Source organism: Rhinolophus sinicus, linkage group LG03, assembly GCF_036562045.2.
Source record: "Rhinolophus sinicus isolate RSC01 linkage group LG03, ASM3656204v1, whole genome shotgun sequence".
Classification (NCBI taxonomy): Eukaryota; Metazoa; Chordata; class Mammalia; order Chiroptera; family Rhinolophidae; genus Rhinolophus; species Rhinolophus sinicus.
In genome coordinates this window covers 69996762-70013088 of record NC_133753.1, presented here as the reverse complement: position 1 = coordinate 70013088, position 16327 = coordinate 69996762, and the positions used below count along the sequence as shown (strand labels likewise).

At 41.8% G+C, this 16327-nt stretch overlaps 1 protein-coding gene across 3 annotated transcripts in view; it reads left to right on the top strand.

Annotated features, from left to right (window-relative positions):
• The first annotated feature begins 6528 nt into the window (after positions 1-6528).
• The window catches only part of FMN1 (formin 1), a 379042-nt gene continuing 369243 nt past the window's right edge, over positions 6529-16327 (top strand). For 2 of the 3 annotated variants that reach the window (XM_074327935.1, XM_074327933.1), the window contains exon 1: positions 6529-6622. The gene's annotated coding sequence lies outside the window, so the exon portion shown is untranslated. The remainder of the gene's footprint in view (positions 6623-16327) is intronic. The other variant, XM_074327934.1, reaches the window with a different exon arrangement.

Here is a 16327-nt window from a genome sequence, read left to right as displayed (position 1 = left end):
AAGTCAGACAGGTTCCCTTATCTTCTGCTTTCAGGGACTTCATTCCTTTCCTCGTGGTACTTAGCCTAGTCATGACACTCTTCTTTGTGTGATATTCTTCATCTGTCACCCTTTGTGCATTATACACTCGAGGAAAGCAGGTTTGTGTTCACCTTTCCATCTCTAGTGCCTAGAAAAGGGCCTGGTATTTAAAAGGTGCTCCAGAAATACTTGCTGATTCAATAAATGGATGGTGAGATTATAATCCATTTTTATTTTCTCCTTTGTGCTTTCTGTAGTTTTCAAATTGCAATGATCATATGATATTTTTTATAATAAAAAGAAAATCATAAGAACGCTTTTCCTTCCCTTTCAGGCTGCAGCTGTTCTCTGCAGAGCCTGCTGTCTTTGGCAGTGATTCCTCTGACTGCTACTGTTCTAGGCTAGCTCGTGCCATGGGGCATGACTATGCTGCATTGTCTGGAAGTTCTGCCCCAGGTGGGGTACTTCTGCCCTACCCATCATGACTGGGTTATTTGCCACAAAGCAGGTGACTCAGAATCCTGCTGTTATCTTTCTCTTGCCTCAGGAGTGCAGCCTGGTGGCTTTCATGACTCAGCAAATGACCCTTTGACAAAGTGGCATACCAAGGCTGCCTTGCCAACTAGTGACAACACAGTGGGATTTTTACTGAGTGCAAGTCCTGCTGCGTGTCTGTGGATATCGCTTGGCACGAAACTCTCATACATCATTCCACTCCACTCCCCTATATTCACGAGAATTATAGTCACTGTGACTTTTCCTGTTGAGTCACACCTAAGCTTTTTCAGGGAATTAATAGGAGTGATTTAATGGCTTTAGCTTAAGACTCAAATTCTTTCTTTCTTTCTACAAACTGACAGCATAAATGCAATTATGGTTGTAGCTAAGTGAGAGTAATTTCTCCATATGGTGCTTCAAGTGGCATTTAAGATATTTTTAATACTTCTGTAGGCAAGTTAAAAAAATCTTGTTAGTCTGCAAACATTTTACCAGCCTCCACAATGTTCACCTACACATTGAAACGTTACAAGGAAAATTTGTGATTTCAAATCCTTTTTGAAATGAGCTGGGAAATAAATACAGATAATGCATCACAAGAGACTAAGAGCCCTCAATCTGAAGAGGTATCATTCTGGGGGTTTGAGTAAGTATTTTCAACTGTCGTTTAATTTCTGACTTTTCTGTGGCCAGATTTATCTTTTCTCAGACTGTGAATGCACATGAAGTGACGTGTGGCAGCACGAAGCTTGTTTTTCTGTCTTAGATTGCTAGATAAGCTGCAGATTAGTATTTTGATGCCATTAAGTATTTTCAGGAAATGTAAGGGTGATGAGCAGCTATTGATCAACAGAATAGCATCTGTATTAGGATGAATGGGGCCGCAGGCAAGTTGCATTTATCTGGTGTTGAGATGAAAAGCTGATTACACAGCTGAGGGTAAATGAGGTGGAAACATCTTGGAGCTTTGCTCCCAGTGTCCTACATTTCAGAGCGACGTGATCATTGGTTTCATGTTTAATGTTTCCTACGGCAGCCTTCCTCTTCTTATAGATTATTTGCCTTGGGGTTGAAATAAATCTAACAACATCTATCCTGGAGAATGTTGCATGCATCAATTTACCCCAGTCAGGATAAAGAACATTAACTAACACTAGTGGTCCTGTAGGTCATCCCCCATCCGACGTCGATGAGGACACTGAGGTTGATTGGTTAAGGTGATTTGGGCCACATAACTAGTAAGTGTGGTGAAGTGTTAGGTTCTTTCTAGAATTATTTGTTATGCGGTCATATCCTATCAGAGCACAGTCCTTCTCTATGGAAGGGCAAAGGTCATTGCCCTGGGAGAGCTTCCTGACGTGCTCTTCCTGCCCACGTTCCCTTCACATCTCCCAGAATTCCCCCTTGTAGTGTCTAGTCTCCATTTTCACTCCAGTTGGTCTCTCCTTGACATCCACATATGGATTCTACAGATGACTGTTCCCTGACATCCACTCTCGGGCAAAAGAAGCTCCTTGCTCCTGACTGGTCACATAATGGGAAGGTGGGACTCTGAGGCAACCGATGATGTCACCTGCCACATCCGATGTCCCGTCCAGCACAACACAGGCAATGAGAGAACGAGAAGGGGAGGTGAAGGGTTAAGAAAGAAACAGAAATCAAGAAAGTTTTGAAACAGGGGCCAAGGGTCTCACAGCCTCAAAGGACTGAGAGCCCTGAATCGGTCCACCCTGTGGCTTTTATTGATGCACATACAAGGAAGTAGCATTGTTTTTACTACGTCTGTGAGTCTCATACACCATACCAGAAAACTGGTCCAAACCAATCACCCTTGCCTATTGAAAGTCCCATGATGTATAAATAATTATTGTTTGTACCTCCCCAGGGGACAAAACCTTTATGTTGAAAACTTACTGAGATGGAGAACTGATGTTATCATATCAAGAATCACTTCCCAAGCAGGTTGTGGGAAGGAACACAGCCACAGAGGCAGAAGCTCTCCTTAGACGGGGGATGGTGGGGGTATATGCCCACCCCTATCAACCCCGTGAATTCTCCTAGTGGTCCCCACAAAACTGTGCCTGTCTTAGGTTGTTCCTTTCTTGAGGAATCTTACCAGTCCCTGGCTAGCCAGCCATTCTTTGGGGCCAAACAAGGAGATGGCATAAAGGTGAAGCAATGTCCCTGAAAGGAATGGTCTCACAGACTCTTCTTTCTTTTTAGGGGTAGGAACGAGGGGATAGACAGGCATGCTGCTGTGTGACAACAATCCCATCTCTTTTTCCCCCCACCTGGATTGGAGTCCTTCCCAATGGAACCACCAAAATGTATGTGTTCAATTCTCTGTGTCTGGTTTCCCTACTTCTTTTTGAACACCTGATTTTCTAGGTCACATATTGAAGTTATCCGCCTCAGGGAAGGACAGAGATTCAATTAAACAAAGCAGATCAGTTATTAGATGCAAGTTATTGTGAGGATGCAAAGGTAAACCACGGCCAATCCTTCCTTTGAGTTCCTTTTAATCTAGAGGAGGAAACAAATATGTCTGCAGCTCTTTATGGGGGACAAAAGGGTAAGAGAAGTAAAAACAACACACTTCAGAAGCACAGAGTTGGAAATGAATTCTGACAGAGAATGAGGAAAGGCTTCAGGGAGGAAGTGGTTTGTGAGCCGGAGCTTAATGATGGAAAGACCTGTTTATCTCATTCTTTGAAAGGAAGCACTTAGTGGTTAAACTATGACATCTGTGGCTTTCATCGACTGTAGGAGGTTGCAACAGTAGGGTTGGGAAGCTTCAGATATATGGTAGGCTCCATGTGAATCTAGAGCCTGGCTTAAGTTTCTCTTTCTCCCTTTCTTCCAGAAAGGGATGGTATAACCTTTGGAGAAAAATTGAGAGTTAGTGATCTGTGGGCAGTAATGTTTCCTCCTTTTCGAGGTAATAGTAAAAACATAAGTGAATGTGTGCATTAGAGAAGTTCCCCTCCCCTGTTTTCTCCCCTCTTCCTTTCCCCAGTTCAAGGTCAGGAGCAAGGCTCTTCAGGCAGTAAGCTGCTGGAGTTATTAAATGCATTACATACAAGATAAACAGTCCTTCTAAAACTTTAGTGCATAGGCATCATCTGGGATATTTTATTAAAAATGCAGATTCTGATTCAGTAGGTCTGGGGTGGACCTGAGATCCTGCATTTCCAATATTTCACTTTCCAGGTGAGGTCAGTCGTGCTGGTCTTCTGACCACACGTCGGAGGGAACATCACCACCTTGTTTTACTAGAAATGAACTAAGAGGTAAAGAAGAGACTTTGGGAATGGACGGGGAGTTACATGAAATCCTTCTAATGCCACTAAGAGTACATGTAAGTACTACATGAAGCCTCAAGCAGGCAGAAACCATCTTTTATATTTTCTTGGTTTCATTTAGGAAATAGGGTACTGTGATAAACAAACTGACCAAATTCAGTATTTAAAAATTTGCAGACATTGCATCATGTATTTCATGTATTTCAGAGAGGTGTACATTTCTGTGGGGATTATTAGAGATAGCTTCTTCCCTTAGGAAAGCAAGCATGGTGTAATACAAAATCGTGGGCCTCCGGGTCAGAAGGATTTGAGACTTTTTTCTTAATTGTGTAACCTCAAGTGAGTTATTGTTCACGTTAGTCTCAGTTTTCTCATCTATGAAATAAAGATAATACCTACCCTGCTGGGTGGTTGTGGAGACTAGCAATTATGTTTATAAAGTGATCTTTTCAAGTCTGATTTAGATTGTGTGTCCTCAACTAAGTTGTGCATTATTCAGGTCAAGAAATGGGTTTTAATGACAAACATCTAAGTATTACTTTGTTTTGTGCACCTGAAACTAATAAAAAAAATTCTGGAAAAAAAAACTAATAAAAAAAATTCTGGAAAAAAAAAGTTATACATGGAAAAAAAATGGATTTTATTGAAATGGATATCCCCAGTCTAGTATAGCATCTAACATACAGTATTATGCACTTAGTAATTGTTTATTAAGTGAGGAGCACATACAAACCTAAATGTCTATATCACTAACCTGTTAATTAGTGCATTCCTTTATATTGATCTATATAATCTTTTATTTATGTTTTGTCTTTATAATAATTTTTGGAAAATATTTTTCTTCTCTTTCTCTTTAAACCAACTCCTAAACACTCCTCCCTCCCAAGTTTAGAGCAAGTACATATTTCCGAGTTTAATTAAAGATCAGAATATAATTTATGAATCTTTTCAGAAAGCTTTTGAAACAATGCTGGAATAAGACTTTGGGTTATATTCTCTTTTTCTTTCTAGGACTAAGCTCTTATGGCCATGATATTATTTTGTTGGTTTGCTTTAAATGTTTCCTACTTCAATTAAAATCTATTTAGACTCAAGCCCTGGAAATATGTACTTCCTTCCCATCAATATCAAATCACATTTCCCTTCTATGAGCAAAGCTGACTTGTGATTGCTCCTGACACGTATCAGAGGTGCTGCTTCACTCTTGGAAGTGCTTCGGAAGCTGCAGTTTCAAGAAGTCAGTAGTGAGGGAATTGGTCCCTTAACGACAGCTTTTCAGGTCCAAAAAAAAAAAAAAAATTCACAGAAATAAGAATTGTGTAACTGCTTCTTGTTCTTCTAATTCATAATGATGCATTTTAAACGGAAGTGTTGACCTAGCATTGACTCGACTCCTGATTATGAGACCCTAGAACAATTACTTGACCTCTCTGAGCCTCAGTTTTCTTATCTATTAGGTGGAACTTACGCAAGGTAGATGTGTGGATTGAAGGAAATAGCTACATATAAAATGCCTATCTGTGCTTGGCTACTATTATGAGTAAGAATAAATCAGAGTTCCCATAAGTTGTTATTTCTAGGAAAAACATTTTTATGGGAAGAAAACATCACTTTAAAATATCTTCCCAAAGTTTTTCACACTTATTATTTGGAAACAGAATCTGTTCAGGATAGAATCTCTTCTTAAGTACCCGATGCACGATAAATTCTGCATTTATGGGGAAGTAGATTAAAGTCAGTGCTCTTTCTTGCCTAGCTACTTGGAACAGATAAAATGCCACCCACATCACAGAGCAATCACTAGATCATTAAGCCCTCAAATTCTCTCTCGAAACGTTTGAAGGTAGTTCATTCCAGTGATTATTAGGCATTTGGGGGCAAAATACTTTACCTTGGCATCAAGGTGTACATTGATTTGACAGAGCAGAAACAGTGCTTTTCAAGATCAACGAGATTTTGGACTTTGCGGTTTTCCAGCCAGCTAAGGAGCCTCCATTGTGAGGTCCAGGCCTCATGACATCCGGACTCAGTTTTCCTTTCCCGACAGCCAAGGCCCTAGCACATTGTTTCACCCAAACCAATTTAGCTCTCATCTGCGAGCAGTCATTTACCTGCCAGCTGTTCTGGTTAAAGAGCTATTTGGAGGCAGAACTGGCGGTGTGAGGAAGACCAATGTAAGGGTTTGGGTTCTATTTGTTGAGTTTTCCTCCTTCATTCCTTTTTGCACTTATACTCGAGAATGGCTAGGCTGTGGGGTGCAGGGGCAGGCGCCGACCTGACCACTGGAGCAGCACAGTCTTGCGGGGTCTCTGAGAACTGGGAGAACCCCGACCCTTCTCCCTTCCCTTCATCGCTTGGAACCAGTCCAGAGCGCGCGCTCTGAGAGGTGCCCCGACGCGGGCAAGCCGAGGGGATTGGCTGTGGCTGTAGATCTTTCACCTCGCCTACCGACCGCCGCCTCGGACCCAGCAGCCTGGACCAGCGTTTCCCAATAACCTCACCGCGCCCTAGCCAGGCTCAGCGGCTTAGTTGCTGATTGGGCTCTTTCGCCCTGCCCTCCTGACGCCCCGGGCGCCGCTGCACGTTCCCATTGGTCGGCAACCCCGCCGATCAGTTCACAGCTCGCCTCCTCCAAACAGCCGGTCAGCCGGGCGCGTGCTAGGGAGGCGGGACTCCGGGGCTGGGGGCGGGGATAGGGCGGGGCCTTCACGGAGGCCGGCGCTGCAGCCGCTTCAGATTCTGGCTCTGGACTCAAGCGCGGCATCCTCGCTGCATCCGCTGCGCTTGCTGCACCTGGTCAGGTAAAGAGAGACTTGTCTGTCCTGCTGGCAGTCTGCCCCGCCTCTTCTCCTTCACGACCAAAGGCTGCCTGCTCCGCCTCCCGGGGTTTTAGGGCTCGGAATGAGGCACCAAATCTGTTTTGCCCCGCTACCTATTTTCCTCCTCTTCTGCGTTTTTTCCTTCTGCTCCCTAACCAAGCGGTTCCGAAGTGCGTTGGTGGGGCCCCCAGAGTCTCCCTAACGCTCCTCACTACAGAACTGTCGTTAACTCTCAGGTCCCAGCTCTGTTGACTCGCCAGTGCAGTCTCATTCCCAGTTTGGCGCAGGAAGGGTGGACGGGGTGGAAGGGCGGGCGGGGGAGGGAGGGATGCAACGCTCTATTTTGAAGTTGGATGTGTTTAGTTCAGAGGGGTCGCACCTCCTTAGGGCTGGTTTGGGAGCAGAAGCTGCTTCATGATTATGACTGGCAATGGCTGGAAGGATGTCTGTTGCTGCTTTGTGCTTATATTTATAGGTGATATTCATCACCACCGTTTTGTTCTTTCGCCATCATCACCATCATCATCACCACCATCACCATCACCACCATCATTTCTCTTCCTCCAGCAGAGCTCCTCAAGTTCTGCAAAGGCAGACTCTGTTCAGCAATGTAAGTGCTGACCCCCTAAATAACAAGCAATGCCCTTGCCCCCTGAGGCCAGAGCCTTGTACTCACTTAACTCAAGGACAAGTAGCTGGGAACAGGGTGTGACTGGGGGGAAGTTTCCTTATCCCCATTTGTAGTTGAGATTGCCACAGAAGATGCCTTGTTTTAATCATCCACACTGCTGCTTGCTGACTCCTGGAGAGTTTGACATTGACACTCACACGTTCCTGATGGGCTGAATGCAGAGTCCAGGACTTGCGGTGCAGACCTGTGCAATATCGCTGCTTCAGTCAGGGAGAGGTGAATGTTCAGAGCCCAGCCTTTATGAGGACCAGGTTAAGTAACTTAGCCTCTGACTTTCTACTACAGTGGCTCCAGTTGTACTAAAGCATGACCCATGTTTGCATATGTGCTATACCACCTTAGGGGAGCTGAGTTCTTGGGAGAGAGAATTATGTTGTATTATCTACAGCAGGTAGCGTCTTATCGGCACATAACTGGGATTCAGTAGCCCTTGCTTAGCTGGTCTTAGGACTTACTACAAGATCATTTGGCTCTTAGACTATTAACCTGGTTTCAGAAAGGACTACAGTAAAGCTGAGAGTTGCATAACAGATTAATTATCATTGAGGAAGATACTGCTTTAAACGTGCTCTAAAAGTCTCAGGTCTTCTTGGTCAGAGTTAAGGTACCACGATTCTCGTTTTTCTCAACTGTGTTTATAGCCGAGTAGTAGGATCAATGAATAAAGTGCCTTTAGACGTTCTACAGGAACTAAGGAACAGTAGTCCTACTGGAGGAAAACAATAAATAAAATCTGGGAGTCAGTATACCATAATGGTTAAACTCATAGACCTGTCACATGAGTTCAAATTCTGGACCAACCACTTACTAGCTGGGTGATTTTGGGAAGTCACTTACTCTCTTGAATTTTAGTTTTTTGTTTATGAAGTCGGGATAGTATTACCTGCCTCATAGGGAAAGGTGTAAGGATTAAATGAGATGATATAGTTAAAATGCTTAGTAGTTCCTGACACATACTATGGGGAATGGTAACTGTTATTAATATTAATACTTGCCCACAAGGGTAACAAAGCCCAGTGTTGTGTCCCTAAAATGTGTATTTTTTCCCCATTGTTTTTCTCCGTCCTTTTTAGGTGTTAAAGCTGATTCTAATGCGGGAGGGCAGTCTTCAGGTTTCTCATAAGACTCCATCTTAGAGGGGTGGCACTAATTAAAATATCCTATGTTTGGACAGACATGTCTCTCACCATCCTGCACAAATGCTTAGCAAGCTCTATTTAGATATATTAAAGATGCAGCGTTAGAGAAAGTTTCTGTCCTAGGGTGCTCCTTTCTCCTTGGCTCTTCAGTGCACTGACTTGGGAAATTGTGCTTGTTTACACACTAACGAATGCATTGGCTTCTGCCCTGGAGAAGCACAACTGCTTTTCTTCAAATGTCCCTGGGAATTGAAGAACGTCTAACTTGCCAGCTTGGAAGAACTTGTGTTTTACAATATTTTTTCTTCTCTGAATATAATATGTATTTTTTTCCCCATGTAGAAAACAGCAAGTGATTGCTGAATATCTGTGGTTCAGTTTTCTCATTTAGAGAGGTTAGACGTCCTTATTTGCTCGTTGGGGATACTTTGAAATTTAGCGTATATTGTCAATTGTATCAGTTAGGATCCTTTCTGTTGTATGGGATGGAAACGCAGCAGAAAAAATGCTAAGCGAAATGAGCATTTTGGGCTAACATCACTGAGTCATGACCAGACTCTTATGTCCTGGTGAGGAAGCTGGGTCCTGAGATTCAGATGCTTTTCCGGTTGATAGCTTGTTTTCTGTCTCTTTGTCTCTATCTCTTTTTTTTTCTTTTTAAAAGTTTATTGGGGTGACAATTGTTACTAAAATTACATAGATTTCAGATGTACAATTCTGTATTACATCATCTATAAATCCTATTGTGTGTTCACCACCCAGAGTCACTTCTCCTTCCGTCACCATATATTTAATCCCCCTTACCCTCATCTGCCACCCCTCTCCCCCCTTACCCTCTGGTAACCACTAAACTATTGTTTGTGTCTGAGGTTTTTTTTTTCTCATTTGTTTGTCTATTTCTTTTGTTGGTTTTGGTTTATATACCACCTATCAGTGAAATCACATGGTTCTCTGCTTTTTCTGTCTGACTTATTTCGCTTAGCATTATACTCTCAAGATCCATCCATGTTGTCACAAATGGTCCTATTTCATCTTTTCTTACCACCGAATAGTATTCCATTGTGTATATATACCGCAACTTCTTTATCCATTCATCTATCAAAGGACATTTTGGTTGTTTCCATGTCTTGGCCACCGTAAATAAAGCTGCAATGAACATTGGAGCACATGTGTCTTTATCTCTGAATGTTTTCAGATTTTTTGGGTAGATACCCAGGAGAGGGATTGCTGGGTCATATGGTAATTCTATTCGTAATTTTTTTCAGGAACCTCCACACTGCCTTCCATAGCTGCTGCACCAGTCTGCATTCCCACCAACAGTGTATGAGGGTTCCTTTTTCTCCACAGCCTCTCCAACACTTGTTACTATTTGTCTTGTTGATGGTAGCCATTCTGACTGGGGTGAGGTGATATCTCATTGTGGTTTTTATTTGCATTTCTCTGATGATTAGTGATGTTGAGCATTTTTTCATATGTCTATTTGCTATTTGTATGTCCTCTTTGGAGAAATGTCTCTTCAGATCGTCTGCCCATTTTTCAATTGGGTTGTTTGTTTTTTTGTTGTTGAGTTGCATGAGTTCCTTGTATACTTTGGATATTAGCCCTTTATCGGAGGCACTGTTTGCAGAAATCCTTTCCCATTCAGTTGGTTTCCTCTTTATTTTGTTGATGGTTTGTTTTGCTGTGCAGAAGCTTTTAAGTTTCATATAGTCCCATTCATTTATTTTAGCTTTTACTTCCCTTGCCTTTGGAGTCAAATTCATAAAATGCTCTTTGAACCCAAGGTGCATGAGTTTAGTACCTATGTTTTCTTCTATGCAGTTTATTGTTTCAGGTCTTATGCTTAAGTCTTTGATCCATTTTTAATTAATTTTGATACATGGTGACAGATAGCAGTCCAGTTTCATTCTTTTGCACGTGGCTATCCAATTCTGCCAGCACCATTTATTGAAGAGGCTGTCTTTTCTCCATTGTATGTTTTTTGCTTCTTTGTCAAAAATTATCTGTCTATATTTATGTGGTTTTATTTCTGGGTTCTCAATTCTATTCCATTGGTCTATGTGTCTGTTTTTCTGCCAATACCATGCTGTTTTGATTATTGTAGCTCTGTAGTACAAGCTAAAGTCAGGGAGTGTGACACTGTCTATCTCTTTCAGTTCTGTCTTTTATTTCTGTTCTTCTTTGTCTGTCTTGACTTTATTCTTTTGCATCACACACGTTGTCCTCTTAGTGTCTTCATAAGCTCTACATTCACATCCATTTAGCTCTGTAACCCAAGGATAGCTCCTTTCTCTAGCTCCAAAGTGAATCTGAGGAAATAACTGTGATTGCTTGGTCCTCGGTCACAGGCTTAGACCAAGGAAGTGGGGTCCTGTGGGCACTGTCATTGTCTGAGGGTGAACCTCATATCCTGGCCTTCCTCCCTTTCTAGACATAAAATTGGTGGAGCTGTCCCCAACGGAAGGGGAATGGGAGGAATGGGAGCAAATTGGAATTTGATGTGATGATGGTAAACATTCTTGATAGAGGATTCAGAAACACTTCTTTCCTATCTTATATATGGTGAGTCAAAGTCCAGTTTTGTTCAAGCTTTGGACTCGTGCATGTCATCCCAGGCAAAGGTGTGTTTTAGACGGTGTTGTCTTTAATGGTATTCTTATTAAAACTTGACTTGTAGGACTGAAAATTCATCAGAGATATTTAATAATATAAAGTGATGCCGCTGTTGGCAGATCACTGTTTGGGAGTTACTCACGTTCCCTGTTGGGACTTAGTTTTATCGGGATACTTACTTTTAGATGCACATAGTCTTGTCTTAAAAATCAGCTTTATTCTCAGCAGATCCCAGCCTGTGTGTTGACAGAGTTATAGCCTTTAATCTGATTTGCTTGATCTTGTAGAGGTGCTAGACCCTGGGAATTGTAGCCTCATGGAACAAATATGAGCTTGCACCAACAGGCCGGCCTTGTGAGGGAATGGAAACATCCCTATGTTTAGTGTCTGTGTAGAGATGCTGACAAACCAGTTATCTATGTGCCCTGTAATATGATAATTATGAAAGTAGGAAGACAGAAAGAATGCTACAAACTTCCTTACCTAGTCAACATATAAAAGGCAGGGTTCTGGGAAATGGATCATTCCCTCCCACCTACATTTCTCAAGTTCTACAGCTAGATGTAAAACATGTCCCATAGTAGTCTGCATTTCTTTGGGCTTTGAATATATAACGCCATTGTGTATGTATGAGGCTGGCAGAGGGGAAGAGTTGGTCTTCCCTTTGGACCATGTGACTTCACCACCACTTTCCTGAAATGACCAAAACCTCTGGAATTCACCTTTGAAGGAATCGGGCCACTAGCTGGGATTTTTCGTTCTTGTATTTTTTTTTTGTTGTTTTTTGTTTTTGAAGCCAATTCATCTATTTCCTTACCTTAATCAAAACTGACCTATATTGTATTCCATCTTATTAGAACTATGCCTATTTCTGCTTTCTGGAGAATCATGCATAGATCATTGTTAAAGACCAACATTTTTCAAATTAAACACTTTCTTACCTTGGTCTTCTGAGTCACAGACTATTGGGAGATATATTTTGGAGGTAAGCAGGACTTTTTTTTCTTATAACAAGAGAAAAACAAACAAGTTTATTATCATGTGCATCACACTTACATATGCGAGTACCCAGACATGGGCTAAATACCGTCTTAGGCTAAAGGAAAGGGGGTTGGGGCTTCTGGGTGGTGGGGGTAAGTTATGGGAAAGTGACCAGAGACAGTATGATAAGCAAGCGTTATTTAGTAAGGTTCTTAACGCAGATTTAAGTCAGTATCTTCTCCACTGATAAGAATTAATAAGAGTTCTCCTCCTGGCATGGTAGGAGATACCTTTTAAAATGGAAATGTCTTATAAATGTGAATTTCCTTTACAAAAGGAAAACTTGTGCACTGTTCTTAAAGCTTTTTCTGCATCGCCTCGTTTTCCAAAGCCTTTAGCTCAGAATAATCCATATGCTAAAGTGGCATATTTTGGAGTAGTGTATTTTCATAGTCTTTATTCTGCCCTTTGAAACTTCTTTCCCCTCCCCGGCCCCCGGAAGTTTCATATATGAAAAGCCAACATGGTAGCTGAAGAGAGATTAGGGTTAGGGTTTGCAAGATAAGAGCTCTGCAAAGGAGGAGAGAAAACAAACATAGGTTGGAACAAGGATGAGAAAGCAAAAAATGACAAATTTAAATGCGTTGCCCATCTCATTGAATCAGCCGCTTAGTCCTGGGAATAAGTCAGTCCAATTAAACAGTTGTGTCTCATTTCAGGAGGCAATGGTATAGGAGTTAGTCAGGGGTGCACCTAAGTTAGGCCTCTATATGGTATAAAAAAAACAAAATTCAACTGAATAAATTTGAAGGGCTAACTAGCTTTATTCAGTGAGTGATGAATTGGGCAGCATCTCATCTAACAAACAGAAAGGAGCCTCAAGGAGCTGTACAAAATGAAAGACTTTTATAGGTAGAAGGAGGCAGGGCAAAGAAGATACCTTTCAAAGAGTGAATTGTTTCAGGCAAGGTCACCTTCCTTTCGGGGAGGCAGGGGTCTCTTAGGCAGATGACCTCACTAGTGCTGACCAGGAAATTCTAGACTGACTGGTTAAGATTATAGTCCTGGGAGAGGACTAACCTAACTGCAGTCTTGGTTTGGTGACATGGGCTTAGCACAAGTGGCTCCATTTTGGGCCTGTATCTTTTTTCATAATAGTGTGAGCAATCAGGCATTTAATAAGGGATGTTTCTATGGAAACAAAAGAAAAACAAAGGTTAGTGGTTGGGACAAACTATTTTTCCAGTCTTTTAGTCCAGAGCACAGTTGGCCAAGATTTCTAGCTGTTGGCCTCAAAGCATCCTCAGATGTGGAGTGAAGACAGGCAGTGGCAATTTGGTGAATTTCTCAGATTGCAGTTTGAATGTCTGTGGTGAAGACATTGCATGTCCCGGTGAGCTTGCTGAGTGGCCTATACAACAACAGCAACGCAGGGAGGCAGGACTTTTTAATAGTCACGTTGGTCATCAGGATCTGGGTAGTAATGGACAAGTAGCAAATGCAGCCAGAAGGCTGATTGGGGAGGGTAGATGAGGCTTTAAAACAGGGCAGGAAACACCATTTCACTGCTACAAGGAAGAGACTAGTCCTAACATCTCAGTAGGAGTGCTCTAGTGCGTGTTCTGGGAAAAGAAGTGCAGAGAACATGAGATGAGCTAAAGGCCAGCATTTAAAACATCCATCTAACAGAGCAGTGTGCGGCTGCTCTTTAGCTATGGTTGCTCTGTTTTTGCTCACGTGTGAGTATCTGTCCACACTCGTCCAGGCTCAGATGCTTTCTCCAATGATCTCTTGTATGAAACATGGAAAGAAAAATGCGGTACCTCAGAGAGAATCAAGCACCTGTCTACTAATCAGGAGAAGCTAAACCCAGCAATGCACTCATCATGGTAATTTGGGGAAACTGTCGTTTCCAAAACCTTGACATGTGTATAAGTGAAGTTCCAATGAAATTCTCTGAAAGAATGACCTCATCTGCAGCTGAGAGAAAACCCTTCTGAGTAGCCGATAGGTGATCATAGTATTTTTTCATGCTCCCTCTTTCCAACGTCTTGGTGTCTCTAAGCATTAAGGAAAGCGTGTCTGCGCTTTGATGTTAAGATTGCTGAGCTAGGATGGGGAAAGCATTTTGGATTGATGATTGCTATCTTAGCGTTTAGTGATCATTTTCCTCTGTGAGCTGTACAACTGGGTAAATATTGTTATGTTAAATGCGTTCAGGCCCCAGAGGGCAGTGACTAAAACCTTTCTGAAGGGTGCATTGCTGCTGTCTGTTCACTGACTGAAAGCTCATCCCTGTGGTCTTGGCCCTGTGAATTCTAACAAAGCCAATTCCTCACCGTTACACCACGGAGTCTCTATAACTTGTTGACGTTCTGTACTGAGAAAAATGCCCTCTAAGTTTATTCCAAGGGCAAGCAGAGAGCATGAGCCATATGTTCCCTCTGTGTCCATCCTGTGCTTAAAACAGATTTAAGCTCCTTCCCTTGGTTACCTAATCTGTCAGGAGGTACGTCTGTGCAGTGGACGGGTGGTGCTGTCCCTCTCACATAGATGAGCAAATCAGGGCTCGGAGAAGTAATGTACTAGCTTAAGAGTATGGCAGTAAATGGAATCTGGGTAGTGTTTAATCTACCTGCTGGGCTTGCATTCCACCTTCTGTCTGTGCCCTACTTAGTAAGCCACAGAAAATATTCCTGGCTTTAAGAGTTTTTAAACTTTCAAAGCAGGATAAACCATAAATACACTGCAGTATTCTGGGTATGGATCTAGTGAAAAGCAGGAGTTGCCTTTTTTTAGGCGTTCAGATGATTATCCTTTCTCTTTTTAGATAAAAACGGCTACTTTAGAAAATTTTCTAAGCCTAGCGCATATTTGGAAAGCTTTACAGATAATTTTTTAACAGCCCACAGGTCTGTAAAAAACCAGAATTCATTTACAGAATTGGCATCCGTCCTGTCCCAATTTGCTGAAGTCCCTGTCTCCTTTAACCTGTTTCTGCTGTAGCATCTTGTCCCTTCTACCCACAGGAGACCAACTGGGCTTTTGAAATCGCTTTTTCCTACCCACCCAACCTCCAAATAAATATGAACAGATCATAGCACACATAATGGGGGATACTGGCCTTGTGATAAGTTTGCTTTCTGATATGTCATAAGCCGATCGTGATTTCTTTTAGACTCTGAAAACAGAGGTTAATTCTAATTTTCATGATTATTTGAAGGACTAAAACTCCATACCCTAGTGCCATAAGGGAAACTGGCAAATTGAAAAAAATAAAGTTAAATGTTTTCTTAAGTAGTATTATTCTATTTCTTACTCTATAATTCTTGTCCCTAAATTTTCTAGGTAGGTGATGAGATATTTTTTCTAGTTGTCCAATGGAGAAAACTGAGATGGGGAGATAAAAAGTGACTTGCCCAAGGTCACTCACGGTCAGTGGCACAGCCAAGAACGGATCCAGGTCACCAACTCTCTGGGCTTTGTTCATTATTATATCACTCAACTTCAGGAAGTTACCATCCTGCCAACTACAAAAATAAAAGGACAATCAACCCAGACTCAGTTTTGAGGCTTGGTATTTATTTATTTATTTATTTATTTATTTATTTATTTATTTATTTTTGGTTACAACATTTCAATGGCTGCCAAACTGCAGCACTGTTAGCTGGATTTAGGATCTTCACTAATGAAGAATTTGTTAAGAAAAACAAAATTCTGTACCTATAATACTGTATAATAGTGTATTGTACACTTAAAAATGTGTTAAGAGGGTAGACCTCAAGTTAAGTGTTCTTACCAAAATAAATAAAACATTTAAATACAATAAAATTCTGATATCATAGTCAGGTTAGGCAAATGACAAAGCAAAAGGAAGAGGTAGCTGAAGGTCCCAAAGTGGTTGCATCGGGAGCTTGATCTTGAACCGAATCTAAGAGGGAAGAAAGGCATGGAAGAAGGGAGAAGGGGCACATAGTCTAAGATGACACTTCCAGAGAAAGGACCTGGACCTGGGAGCAGAGCATCAGGGAAAGGAAGGCCGTGAATAAGAAGAGGATTGGGAAAAAATTGCTAAGCTACTATTTATAAAAGGGGGCTTTTAACATGACAATCAGTGTATGACATCCAGAGTCCCACAAAAGATGAAGTCAGATTCACAGAGAGAGAAGAAGCATAGCCACTCAGGTCTCATTTTGCTCCTGTCTTTTCCATTCAAGTGTAGCAGATGAGAATCTCCAACTACAAAGACAGGTATAGAAAAAA